A 13901-nucleotide genomic window follows, 5' to 3' on the forward strand; every position below is an offset into this window, starting at 1 on the left:
TATATAGAGCTAAATTCCAAGTGTGAATTGTCAGCAATCCACTGACACATCTTGCCCAGTGCAGCATAAGATGCATATTGTCTAAACACATGTATTTGTCCTCTCTTCTCTGATCTTACTTCCATGTTCTTCATGTCTTTTAAAATTGTAAGTTCATTAGGGACTTTTATATAAATTTATCTTTCTTTCTTTATATAACACTCCTTTTTCCTCCTCAAAGTTCTCTCTGACTCATCAGAACTTCATTCCTGAGAACATTTTATCCCTCCTGGACTGACTTCACCTGTAGAATTTTTGACCATAGTTTCCTCGCTAACTTTTCTCAGATTTCTTTAAAATCTGTTCCCCTAAAATTTAGGATCTGTGACAGAATATGCCTAGCTTTTCTTTCCTCTATAACTAATTCTAAGATGAAATGGCTACTTTCCCCTAAGATTCCCCTAATATTACTTCAGCAAATCCTTACAGATATGAATAAAATTGAAGACAGAATTTCTTATAGTTGATTCGTTTTCCATTTGAGGGATATCATTAAGGTATTTCAAGAAATTAATGGCTGCTCTGTTTGAGGGCAGAAAAAGAGAACTGTAGCAGACAGCTGGATAATTGAAGTCTACCTTTACTATTGTATGATGTCTCTGTGCCATGCATGTTAGCTGTTTCCCCAATTCCTTATCTATTTTTTTTTTCAGTGCACGAGATCTATAATCTACTCTGATGACAAAATCACTTTTATTTTTCCATCCATTGATCTTTATTTATTATCCGTCATTATCTGTTTTCTTAATATACAATGTTAATTGTCACTTATACCTTCTTTGATTGATTCTATTGAGCTATATGTTACAAACTTGTTAAAAATTATAATGAGTCTCATCTAACAAGTCACAGAAATAATTGTGAAATCCTATTTATTTTATTGAGATAGCATTACTATATCACCTTTCTTCTCATCCATACTTTGTGTAGTTGTGTATAGATATCTGAAATTGTGAGTTTCAATATTGGCCTCTTAGTGAAATTTTTTTCTATGAAATTCAAGGTGTCTTTATTGCTATTCATTTGTTCCATTTTTTAACTAGTCTAGATACAGATATTGTATAGTTATTGACACAGATTGTATTGTATAGATATATGCATATATTGTATGTGTTGTGTATATATATATATATATATATATACATATATATGTTGTGTAGATCTATACTATTACGTAGATATAGATATAAATGTTTCATCATTTCTCCTTTCTTTTCTGTTTCTTGCCCACAATAGATTCTTATCCACAATCTATCCTTGTTCAGGGCAACAGCATTCCTATATTTTAAGCCATAGTCAAGAAATTCCAATCCCTTTCTCAGACACAATCTTCCTAACCAAGTGTTTACTTCCCTTATATACCTATCCCATCTGCCGCCCTTGCTTTCTATAAACATCAGGATGAAAACAGCACCAGTTGTTTTCCCCATGACTTCACAGCATTTAGCAGTCCTTTCTCGCTTCCTTCTTGAAGTATCATTTATGCCCAGGTAAATCACTAGATTTCACAGCTCCTGAGCAGTTGCCTGTAGCATTCTTTGGTACATGCCCTAGGAAAATAACATCCCTCTCAAATGTTGGTATCAGATTGGTCAGTAGATGCCTCAGTACCACTTAGGAAGGGACCATAATCTTTCACTCTTTGTCTCTTTTTCCTCTGACAGTACTTATGGATCCATGTGATTATTCTAGACACCTCAAACCAAAACAGTTTCTGCTCTAAGATTACAGTTAATTAGAGTTCAGTGCTCATCTGGACACTTGTGCCATTCATTTGGATTCTTTGGATTGTGGTGGTGATTCAGTCACTAGAGGTTTCTGAGCGGAAACTTTCTTTTACTGCTTTTTTGCCCTTTTTTCTGAGGCTTTTTCCACATTCTTTCCAAATATGAGGCTAATTTGATTAGCTAGATGCTTTTAATCCATAATTACAATATCCCTGACAAACTCCCATTGCAAACTTCCCTCAGCTGTTCTCTCCTAGAAGGTCTTAAGTAGAAATTCAAATTCAGCTTCTTCTCACTTATTTGCATTCAATCAATGCACTAGGTTAAACATGAGCTTGTAATTTTGCTCTCTGTGGTGATAGAAGAGTTCAGCTACCTTGTTATCTGCTTCATCTCTGTCTCAATGACATCTACCATAGTGGCTTCTACTTCCTTTTCTGTCACTTAGCTTTCTACAGTCTGGCTTCCAACCTCATCATTCAACTGAATTTCTATCTCTAAAGTTCCTAGTTACATCTTAATTTCCAAACCTGATGGCCCTTTCTCAGTTATCTTTCCTGACCTGTCCACAGCCTTTGCCCAAGTTGATCATTCTCTTCTCCTTGATAATCTCTTCTCTCTTACTTTTCCAGACACTGTTCTCTCCTGGTTTTCCTGCAAACTATCTGCCCATTCCTTTTCAGTCTCCTTTGTTTGATTGTCTTCTATTTCATCTTCTCTAACAGTTGATAAGTTATAGGCCATCTATTTTGGACTCTTTGCTCTTTTCCTTCTATATCATTTCATTTGGAAATCTCATTAACTCCTTTGGATTCAATTATCATTCATATCCCAATGATTCTCAGATCAGCTTATACAGCTCTAGCTTCTTTGCTGAATATAATCTTGCATCTTCATTTTTGTATTAGAATCTCACACTGGATGGCTTAAATAGATATTTTAAATTTAATTGAAATTAAATCCATAGACACCTTAAATTCAACATATCCAGAACATTGTCCTTCCCCCCAAAACTTCCCCTATTCTTGACTTCCTTGTTGTTATTGATATCTCCATCTTCCCAGTCACCCCAGCTTGCAAGGCAGCTGTTGTTCTTAACTTCTCACCAGCTTCGCCATATCCAATCTCTTGCCAAGTCCTGTCGGTTTTGCCTTTACAGTATCTCTTGTATGTGCCTACTGCTGATCTCCAACGTTGCCACCCTCATAGTGATGCCCTCACAACTTACAGTGGACTATTGCAATAGACATTTTGTTGGTCTCCTTGCCACAAGTCTCTCCCTGCTCCAGGTCACTCAGCTGGCAAAATGAGTTTCCTAAAGCAGAAGTCTGACCACATTCCCCTGCCTCTACTTAATAAACACCATGCAACATCGATGATTAAATATAAAATCATGGGTTTGTCATTCAAAACTCTTTATAATCTAACCCCCTTTTCTATCTTCTTATTCATAATATCCCACCATATACTCAATGACATTGACATACTACCTGTTGCTTACAGTAGATGTTATATCCCCCAACTCTAAGTAATGTCACTGATTATCTTCTGATTCTCCTCCTTACCTTCACCTTCTGGCTTCTCTGGCTTCCTTCAGGCCTCAGTTAAAATCTTCTCTTCTGCAGAAAGCTTTATCAAATTCATCTTAATTATTTTCTTCTGTTGATTATCTCTAATTAATCTTACATATTGCTTGTTTGCATATAGCTTTCTGCATGCTCTCCTTCCACACATTAGACTATGAGCTCCTGAAGGGTGGGAACTATATCTTGCTTTTCTTTGTATCCCCAACACTTACCAGAGTAGGTGCTAATGCTATTAGGAGTAGGTGCTTAATAAATATTATTTGACTGATTCATGGTCATTCTGTTTCCCTTTGGAAAGAAGGAAAACATATTCTTGATATTCTTTATTGATAATTTAATGCTTCAAAAATCACATAGAGAATTGGGAGAAAGTGGGCCATGTCTACTTCAGTAGGTAGGAGGAGAAAGATCATAGGATCATAAATTTAGAGTCAAGTAGATCCAGGGAGATAAGAGAGAAAGAGAGTAAGAGAGGGAGAGAGGGAGAAACCTGAAGATGTGCAGGAAGTTGAGTAGAGGGGAAAAATCAATCCAGGAAAGATAGTGTCATGGAACCCCAAAGAGTAAAAGGTAGAAAAAAATGAAGTGGTCTTCAACAATTACCAAACCCTAACGCAAGGAGGATGAAGGTTGATAAAAAAATCAAGCACTGAAGTGATCACTACAGGGCTCTGGGAGAATGATTTCAGGAGAGTAGAGAGGATAGAAATCAGGTTTCAAAAAACTTAGTAGCAAGTACAAGGTAAAGAAGTGGAAGCAAAAGACTTAAGTTTGCTTTTTGAGAAATTTGGCACTAAGTGGTAGAACAGAAATGGGATTGTATTGAGATTCAATGACAGTAATCAAGTCCAGAGATAAGCTATTGCTATTTTAGCATTTACATAGTGGAGATGTGTTTGTGGGAGAGCTAAACAAGCTTTCATTAGCTGATCTTTTTCTCAGTAATGTGGGAGGTGAGAGAACAACTCTTGAGAATGTAGGGAGGAGTGGATACAAGGCTGGAGGCTTGATTAGAGAGAGGCTTTGGGCAACAGGAGAAGGAGTTGATAGAAATAAATAACGAAAAGCTGGTTATTTTAAGAGGACTTTGGAAAACTTTTTTGCAAAATATTTACAGAATCCTAATAATCTGTCAGCTGTGCAGAGGTCAATGTTCCTCAATTCTGTAAATATCCAGTTAAATAGACTAAAAGGGGTGTGTGTGTGTGTGTGTGTGTGTGTGTGTGTGTGTGTGTGTGTGTGTGTGTGTGTGTGTTTGTTTATGCGCACGCACATGTAGAGATCCAACCACACTAACCTGAGTTTAAATAATTGAAATTGAAGAGCCAAGCACTCCATCATCACTAATTTATACCTATGATGAAAATCCCCTTTGTGCTTTTGCCATATTTGTATGTGCATTTATAAAGAGGGATTTGTTTTTTAGCTTGAGAAACTGAAGATAAGCTCTGAAGAAAAACAATCATTTATTTTCTTTTTTGGCTTTGATGCTTCAGCATCTGCCATAGCCAAGAAGCTGAGAATTGCAATGATTATAAAATAAATCTTTCTAAATCAGTGTGTAAAAAGCCTAGAATGTTAAGAAGTTTTGTCCGTATAAAATGTTGTATCAAAGTTCGGGTTATTGCACATAAACAGTTTAAATCAATTCTGTCCATAAAACTTAGGGACCAAGAGAATAACAAGGGAACACTTCTTGGAAACCTACTTGGAGAAATGGTAGAAATTACAAATTAATTATGTTAACCACTTCATGAAAAGCAACATGTTGTGGTAGAAAAACATTTGATTTTGAGTCATAGGAGTTGGATTTTAATGCTGGCTTTAAGTTTCACTACCTGCATGACCTTAGATAAGTCATTTTGTATATCTCCCCTTCAGCTTCCTCATTTGTAAAGAAGTGGGATTTGACTTGGTGACCTATTTTAAAACTATAATAATATAGACAATCTTAAAAAAAATCATTAGTTGATTCCTTCTCCCATTCCTCATAGAAACTGCTCAAATCTCTGCTTCTCTTCCCAAGCCACCCACACCTCAGCCCTCCATAGCCTTTCAACTGGAGGTCATTGCTGTCAGTTCCTTCTTCTTTATTTCTTTTCATATAAACTCTCCTTGACAAAATCTCCCTAATCTTTTCTCTTTTGCTGCATTTTTCAATGATGAGGTGGCTCTTCATCTTATCAAGGAAAGCTCTTGTACATGTACCCTTGATGTCCTCCCTTTCTGTCTTCTCCACCAAATTATCTTCTCAATGACCACCTCTCCTAATCTTCAGTATCTTCCTGTGGAGTGCTTAGAACTTGTTCAGGCATCAAAGATTCCAAGGTCATCCACTCCATTCTGGGCCATCATCAGTTGTCTTGACTTTTGTCCTACCACTGGATTTCAATGCCTCAGAAGAGAGAGTAGGGCTGATGGTGACTCTGTCTCAAATCTAATTTACTCACAAGTCATGACCTATGATGTCATTGTTCCTCTTCAAAAAATGAAGGACAAACAATCTTCCTTTTAACTAGTTCCTTCCCTATTGCCTTATGACATGGCCTAGTCATCCCCATCTTCAAGCAAACAAGCAAAACACCTTCATTAGACCCTATGATCTCCTGGTATTATTGTCCTATAGTATATATTTTCCTTCTATCTGATCTTTGAAAAAAATGGAGATGTTTAACCTGGTTGAAGAGAAGACTCAGGCAGGACAGAGGGTTGAGTGGTAGGAAGTGACAGCTGATTTCAAGTTGCATGATTTGACTTTAATAGTTTATCAGTTCCTTGTTGTTTTTCATTTCTATATCCCCATTTCTAAGCCTTGTGCATGGCTGATGTTTAAGGAAGGTTTATTGAACTGAACTGAATTTGATAGTCACAAAAAGTAATGAAAAAAGTGGTCCATATTTATTTCTTCCATTTCCTCTCCTCTTGCTCCTCAACTCTTTCTAGTTTTCTTCCCTCATCACATTGCTCTCTCCGTTGTTACCAGTCATCTCTTAAGTGTCAAATATAATGGCCTTTTCTTTTCATCCTTCTTGGTTGCTTTAATTTATTTTACATTGTCACCCTCTTTACATTTATTTTACATTGTCACCACTCATCTTGCTTAGTTTCTACTCCTTGAGTTTTTGTGACACCACTCTTTATTTGTTTTCCTTTTATCCATCTGACAATGTCTTTTTAAAAATATAGTTTTTTTGTTAATTTTAATTTCTGAACTGTCACACTTCCTCTCCACCCCACACAAGAGAAAGCCACCATTTTATAGAAATATATATTTATGTATACATATATTTTATATATATTTATATATATATATATATATACACACACATAAATACATATACTATGCATACTTGTATTTATCAGTCCCTTCTCTGGAGGTGGATAGCATCTTCCTTCATAGATCCTTTGTAGTTAATTTGAATATTTATAATAGAATAGCTTAGTTGTTCTTGTTGTTACTATCTTATTTTCTGAGTAATCATATTCTTCCCCCTAACTTTGAGTATGCTCCGGGGTTTTTCCCTGGGCATTCTTTTCTTCTTTCTCTATACTCCTTGTTGATTGATTCATAATATTACATGGGTAACTCACTTTACCATTCCATGCCTAGTGCCTTTATCCATAAAATGGGGAAGGTAGACTAGATCAGGACTTAACCTTTTTTCATGTGTAATAAACACCTTTGGCAGTCTTGGTGAAACTTATGGGTCCATTTTCAGAATGATTTTTTTTAATTAATGAAGGAAATGCTAAATTTAATTTAGAAGTTAGTAAAAATAAAGTTGTAATTTTTGTTTCCCATTCAAATTCCTGGACTCTTGAAATCTACACATACACAACTGGAATAATCATGGACTCTAAATTGAGAACATCATGGCTAGATGATCCATTATGCCCCTTCCAACTTTAAATCTGTAGTTATATGAATTTTGCAAAATCATCTAAATTTTCCCCTGAGGTATTTACAATGATTTCAAAATTTTCAAAACTACCTGAAGAAAATTTTTCCCCATTTTTTTTCTCTTTGTATTATCAAACCAATAGTCAGTGGATGGAGTCAGGAGTTTGGGAAGCATTGTTATCTACATAGATATTCTCTCTACACCAAAAAAACCCTAAAACCCAAACAAATAAACAAACAAAAAACCCAAATCATACCCAGGGGCTCATTTTTTTGTGTCACGAATCCTCCTGGAAGTCTGGTAAAACCTTGGATCCTATATCAGGATGATATTTTTCTAAAACTAAAAATATATAAGATTACAAAGTAAACCTATTAAAATGAAATAGTTATCAAAATATTTTCTTAAAAAGAATTCAGACCACAGATTATAAAACCTTGTAATACATTGGATGTTCTAATTGTTCAGAGCCATCTTAAAGGTTATTATTTGCATATTTGTAATTTGACAATGACTATCAGTGTCAATTGTAAAGATGGCTGAAAAATGTCACTTGCAAAGGCCTTGAAAACTTAAAGACCCTAGGAAAGAGTAGTTATAAATACATCTGATTAGCCTCTCTCTTTTACAGTTAGCAGGTTTAGGCACCATTCACATCCAGACCAGATTTCCTTTCCCAGACAACATAATAGAGTATGGAGAGCACTGATTGAACTTTGTTGGAGTCAGAAATCTTGGTTTCAAGTCCTTGCTCTGATACTTATTTGCAATGTCAATCAGGCAAGCCACTGGGATTCAGTTTCTTCAGCTGGAATATGGGAGAATAACATCTGTACTGGTGACCTGACATGATTGCTAAAAGGCTCAAGTGTGAAAATGGACATGAAAGCTTTGTAGACCTTAAAGTTCTTTAAAGGAGTCACTCCAGATTTTGTGAAGCTATTTATGCTTTCCCAGACTTTTCTTTCTCTTTATGTAATTCTTGTGTTAGAGTCTCTCACCTTCCATGAAGGGTCCAGGTATACTTTGTGGCTTCTCATTTATCTTGGTTATAACTTTTACCTAAATGTTACCTGAATATTTCAGCATTTAGCTCTTCCCCAAGAGTAGTCAACAGGTCTGCATATATGCAAAGCTCACAAGACTTTAAAACAGAACAGTTTGGTTATATAGGGAGAATATATGTGAGCTTATGGAATCAAAGTCTCCTCTTCTCTGTCAGAGACCTGTCAAACAATAAGCATTTATAAAGAATCTTCTGTGTGCCAGGCACTGTGCTAAGAGATGCTATATGTGACAAAGAGATGCTAAAAGACAGTCTTTGTTCTCAAGAAACTCACAGGCTCACATAGTGTCTTTGACTCGCAAGTCATAAGCAAGAAAGCCCTCACCTAGGGGTGAAGATTCAGAGTTTTGTGCAGAAGCCACATTCTTCTTTTTTACCACATGATTCTTCTGCCATACTGGCTTCCCATGAGTCCCCATTTCATCTTTGAATAATGGTTCTTTCATCATCTTCTCCATTACTCTTATTCCTATCAGCAATAGTTACTTTTAATTAATATATTAGTGTTTTTCATTGTTTTTTTCACCCTTTCTCTTCCCAGTCAGGTGCTATGTCAGTGGTTGGCTTTTGTATTGATTTCTTCTCTCTCTCTATCCCCTCTTTTACTCCTCTACTTAACCTCGGTCACTTTGCCACAGATCTCTAAGAATATGGAGAGGGGATCATGATAGGAGAGAGAACAAGATAAAGAAAGGTCATCTCCTCTTTCAACAAAACCTTCCCTCTAGGCAGTAGACTCTAGCCCACTGGGTTTGTGATTTTTCTGACCCTATGATATTTCCTATAATTCTGACAACTATAAAAGTAATGGGGTTAGATTTTAGGAAATGGATGCTGATCTTAGAGATTTAAGCTCAGTCCACAAATAGAATTTAAGGAGCTTTCTGAACTTCATCTCATCAATTTATATATAAATGACGAATGATCCAAAAGAATTGGTTTTCTTCCATTCAGATAAAAACCATTCAATTTAATCACATTTGATATAGTTGGGGATAATTTATTATGGAATCTGAATTTTAAATGAGTCAGAAATTTTCTAAATTTGTTGTAGTCTCATTCCCTTAGGAAGCTCAGGTGAAATGTTCTGGTGACCCAACCTGGGGGGTGGGGTCATTTTAACCACTGAAACAAGAATGAACATGGTCACTTGGAAGAAATCATAAAACTTCCAGTGAGTTAGTGATGACTTGTATATGTGCATACATGCATTATCTGAAATAGCCAGGTCGATGAAAGCCTTTGGGCTTGAACTTTGTAACTTATTTCTTGTTAGTATAATTTACTTTGTTATTCTGATTCCACTTTAATAATAAATAAGCCAATTTGGTTGGGATTTGAGGGAGGGGAATATCATCTATTTTGACTTCACAGGAGAAGAATACGCTTCTTTTGACTTGATTATTCATCTTGGCTCATGATGGAGTTGTATGCTTACCTGTTCTGAAGTAGAAGACATTAAAGAAACTTCTGGAACAGACAATTTCCAAAGGATTCATAGATTTCTCCTCCTCCTGCATAACAAAGAGGAAGCAAGTTTTCATTAAGAGTGAAAATTTTGGAGAAAATAAAGAAAGGGTATATGTGTGGAGCGGGCTTCTCAGTTTTTATTCATTTTAAAATGAAGAAGGCAGAATTCAGATTTTAAAAATGAAATGCATCAAATGTAAATTTTTGTATCATTTTTGTATTATCAGATGTAAATCATTTTGATCTTTTCCACTTTGAGACATAATACCCTCATTAAATCATTTGAATCCAAAGTCTTAAATTTGACATTTCACTTTTGCCCTCTTTCCCTAGCTGCCAATGGCCTAACCTCAGGTGCCAGCCTTAGCCCATTAAGACTCTGCTACATCCTCTGACAAATATCCAACCATAAATACATTAAAGCCATTTCTGGTTTTTAAGCTTCAGGTTCCACTTGGAGTTTGTATATAAAGGAAATTTAGAAACAAAGGAATTTAAATATTTCCATGTTTACCCAGCCCTACACAATCCTTGTTATTTCATTTATTTACAAGTTATAATTCTTGGAACCTGGACTGGACTGTTTATAGTAATTCACTGCATTTGGCTTTATTTCAGTTTTTGTTGTTGTTGGTCAGATGTTTACTGTCTGTTTCCCAAGATACTGAAGTAGAGATAAAATAAAAGAGCCATTAACACCATATCTAGGTGGTCTCTCTCCGTTGTATTTGGCCATTTCATCTAGAGGTTAGAGGAGAGAGATCACATTTTGGCTTCATTAATATGTGAACTTGGGGCAGATTGCTATACTTCATTTTACAGTATGGTCAGATTCCTTGGGCTGCTATTCATCTTATGGGCAGTGGAATTATTTGAAAACATGGAAAAACTAGGCTGGTCAATTCATTAATCATATTACATAATCAGTCTAAAGAACTTAGAACCTTTTCCAAATGTTATTTTACTTAGTCTCACCATAGTTTTGTTAGAAATATAGGATATACAAGAAGGCTCAAGGTAAGGCTTTTTTTTTCTTTGTAGGGCTAGAGGGAGGGTCTCAACATGTTTGTGGACAGATGTAAAGGAGTCAGTGGTGGGAAGGAGGCCAATGATGCATTAGAGGGGATAACTACTGGAGACAAGGCTCCCTGGAATGAGATTAGGCATGCAGATAGAGGGTTTACTTTAATGATGTAAAAGAATATCTTTTCTTTAAGTTTCCACAAGAATGAGATAATGTTTAGAAGTTCTAAAGCCTGGAAGAGGGAGGAGAGTGAAGGAACCTCACATTGAATGATTTGAATCTTCTCAATGAGTTTGGAGGTTAACTCCTATGTCATTTGTATGTGAGGGGAAGAGGTATAATTTGTGTTAGTGAAAAGGGAAGAGAATAGTCAATATGAATGATGTAGCATGAGTGTAAAGCAACAGCAGGAATCCAGTTAGTATTATAATCCTCTAATGTCTCTTTTATCCCCACATCCTATAACTCTTAGCTACAGTCATGAATTTGTAATGGGTGAAATCAGCTTGATATTCTTATATTTTTCCAATGCTATCTAGCAAACTTAAGAGCAGAAAAAGAGAAATCAGATAGTAGGGATTATATGTGGGTGATGATTCATAAATTATGAACAGCAGAAGGAAAGTCAGCAAGTCAAGGGACTCTAGGATATTAGGATGTTGAAACAGCTGGATATAGAGATGAGCAATGCATAAATGCTCCCATAGAAGGAAGTAGTTAACGATATGTTACAGGGCTCTGTTCCTGTCCTTTGGCTATTCAGCATTTTTACCAATGACCTGGATGCAGATAATATACTTATCAGATATATAGAGTACACAAAGCTGGGAAGTATTGCTAGCACATGTAAAACAGAGTCAGGAGCCAAAAGGATGCTGACAGACAGGAATGATGGATTGAATCTCCCAAGATGATCTTAAATAAGGATTAATGTTAAGTTAAAGGTTAAAGTCTAGGTTAAAAATAATAACTGAACAAGTGCAGGACTTTGGAGACATAGTATAATGTAAGTTAAAAAAATGACGTTTTAACAGATTCCATTCTCAATGAGTTAGCAAAATCCTTTTGGACAGGCTCTCTTTTTTTCTTGGATTCCATGACATTGTTCTCTCTCTCTCTCTCTCTCTCTCTCTCTCTCTCTCTCTCTCTCTCTCTCTCTCTCTCTCCTGACATTCCTCTTAATTCTGACTATTCCTTATAGACTGACTTCATTAGTTCTTTTTCTTCATCCCGCTACTTAAATATATGTTCTCTAAAGCTCCATTCGTGAATTTCTCTTTCATCTTTACATAATGAGGCTCATGTGGTCTTGGGCTATAATAATATTGTTGTGGGGCAATGATGAAATGTCAGTCCCATTCTACTATGCCCCAGTTTGAACACATTTGAAATATTGATTTCAATTCTGAGCACACTTTCTGAGCATTTTCAAAAGAATGTTGTAGACAAAACATCCAGAGAAAGACAGTCAGATTGGTGAAAGACCTTGTGTGTATGTCAAGAGGATTGCTTGAAGGAACTGAAGATGTTCAAACTAGGGAAGACTTAGCTAGGGCAGAGGAGTGGGTGCTGGAGAATGACAGCTGGTTTTGAGTTGGATGATTCACGTTTAGTAAATTTTCAGTTCCTTGAGTCAGGGATTGTGCTGTTTTTCATCTCTCTATCCCCAGCTCCAAGCCCTGTGCACAGTAAACATTTAATGAAGGTTTACTGAACTGAACTGAATTTGATAGTGGAAAGGACTAATGACATTTATATCAGATTAATAGAAGTAGTGTCCAGAATGCCTGTTTTCCTGAGTTTTAGGGTGCTAGTGAATATGAATCTTTTCCTTTCTCTTCTCCCTTTTAAACAATGTTAAAATGAATATTTAGCATTCTCTTCTGGTTAATAATTAAATAATATGACATTAGAGAAACTTCCATAGACACTACAGTTATCCCTTCCATACTGTGGGGGCTACAGGTACAGCACCCCCATAACCTAGAAAATTTAGATAAAAATTTTTGGCCATTTCTTTGTATCAGAGAAATCTGATTTTTTCTCTTTTATGGGGTGTTTACAGTGCCTTATTATAAGAATTGGGTTAAGTTTTGATCTTAGGCTCTGTTGTTTGCTGGCCTTTCCATATCATCTACAGCATCCATAATGTTTCCAAAAAGCCCTCAAAAATTTTCATTTAATTTTTTTATGCCAACCTGTGATATATGAAATGCACAATGGGGGAAGTCACAATGAGGTCATAACCGTACAGTACTAAGACAATGTCAAATATATTATTTACCTGTATAACAATTTAATATATTAATTTTTGACTATGTTTCCATATCATGTATCTCTCTAGTAAAAGTGAATGATGAATATTCAGTGATGATGAATCAGTGTTAATTATAAATTTTTGATCTTATGTGATGGGCTTGAGAACGCAACTCATAATTTGGGCTTAAAGCTTTAACATCAGTTATGGAGGTTTTGTCATCTGGATATGGAACTGCTAATTTTGTTCCTTCCCCTTTCTGAATCATATTGGCTGATGACCACCAGGCACTTGAGAGCAAACATCTTTTCTTGTAACTCCATATTTCTAGAATATGAGTTATATAAGACAATAAATATATTATACATAAGAAAGAAATAGTGTTCAGAATAAGGAGGGAGTACATCTCCAGCTAGATGGTGTAGTGAATAAAATGATAGACATTGAATCAAAAATATTTGAATTCAAACTCAGCCTCTGAAAATTACAAGCTGTGTGGCCTTGGGCAAATTAGTTAATTCATCTGAGCCTTAGTTTCTTCATCTACAAAACAGAGATTATAATACCAACTACCTCAGAGTTATAAGAATCTAAGGAGATAATACATGTAAGATGCTTTGTAAACCTTCAAGTATTATATAAGTTCTAGCTATTATTGCCATCATTTGTATAACTGTTATTATAAGAGCAGCTAGGTGGTGCAGTGGATAGACTGGTGGACCTGGAGTCAGGAAGATCTGAGTTCAAATGTGACCTCAGATGTTAGTTGTGTGATCCTAGGCAAGACACTTAACCCTATTTGCCTTAGTTTTCTCATCTATAAAATTCTC

This window comes from Notamacropus eugenii, chromosome 3 (genome assembly GCF_028372415.1).
Source record: "Notamacropus eugenii isolate mMacEug1 chromosome 3, mMacEug1.pri_v2, whole genome shotgun sequence".
Lineage (NCBI taxonomy): Eukaryota > Metazoa > Chordata > Mammalia > Diprotodontia > Macropodidae > Notamacropus > Notamacropus eugenii.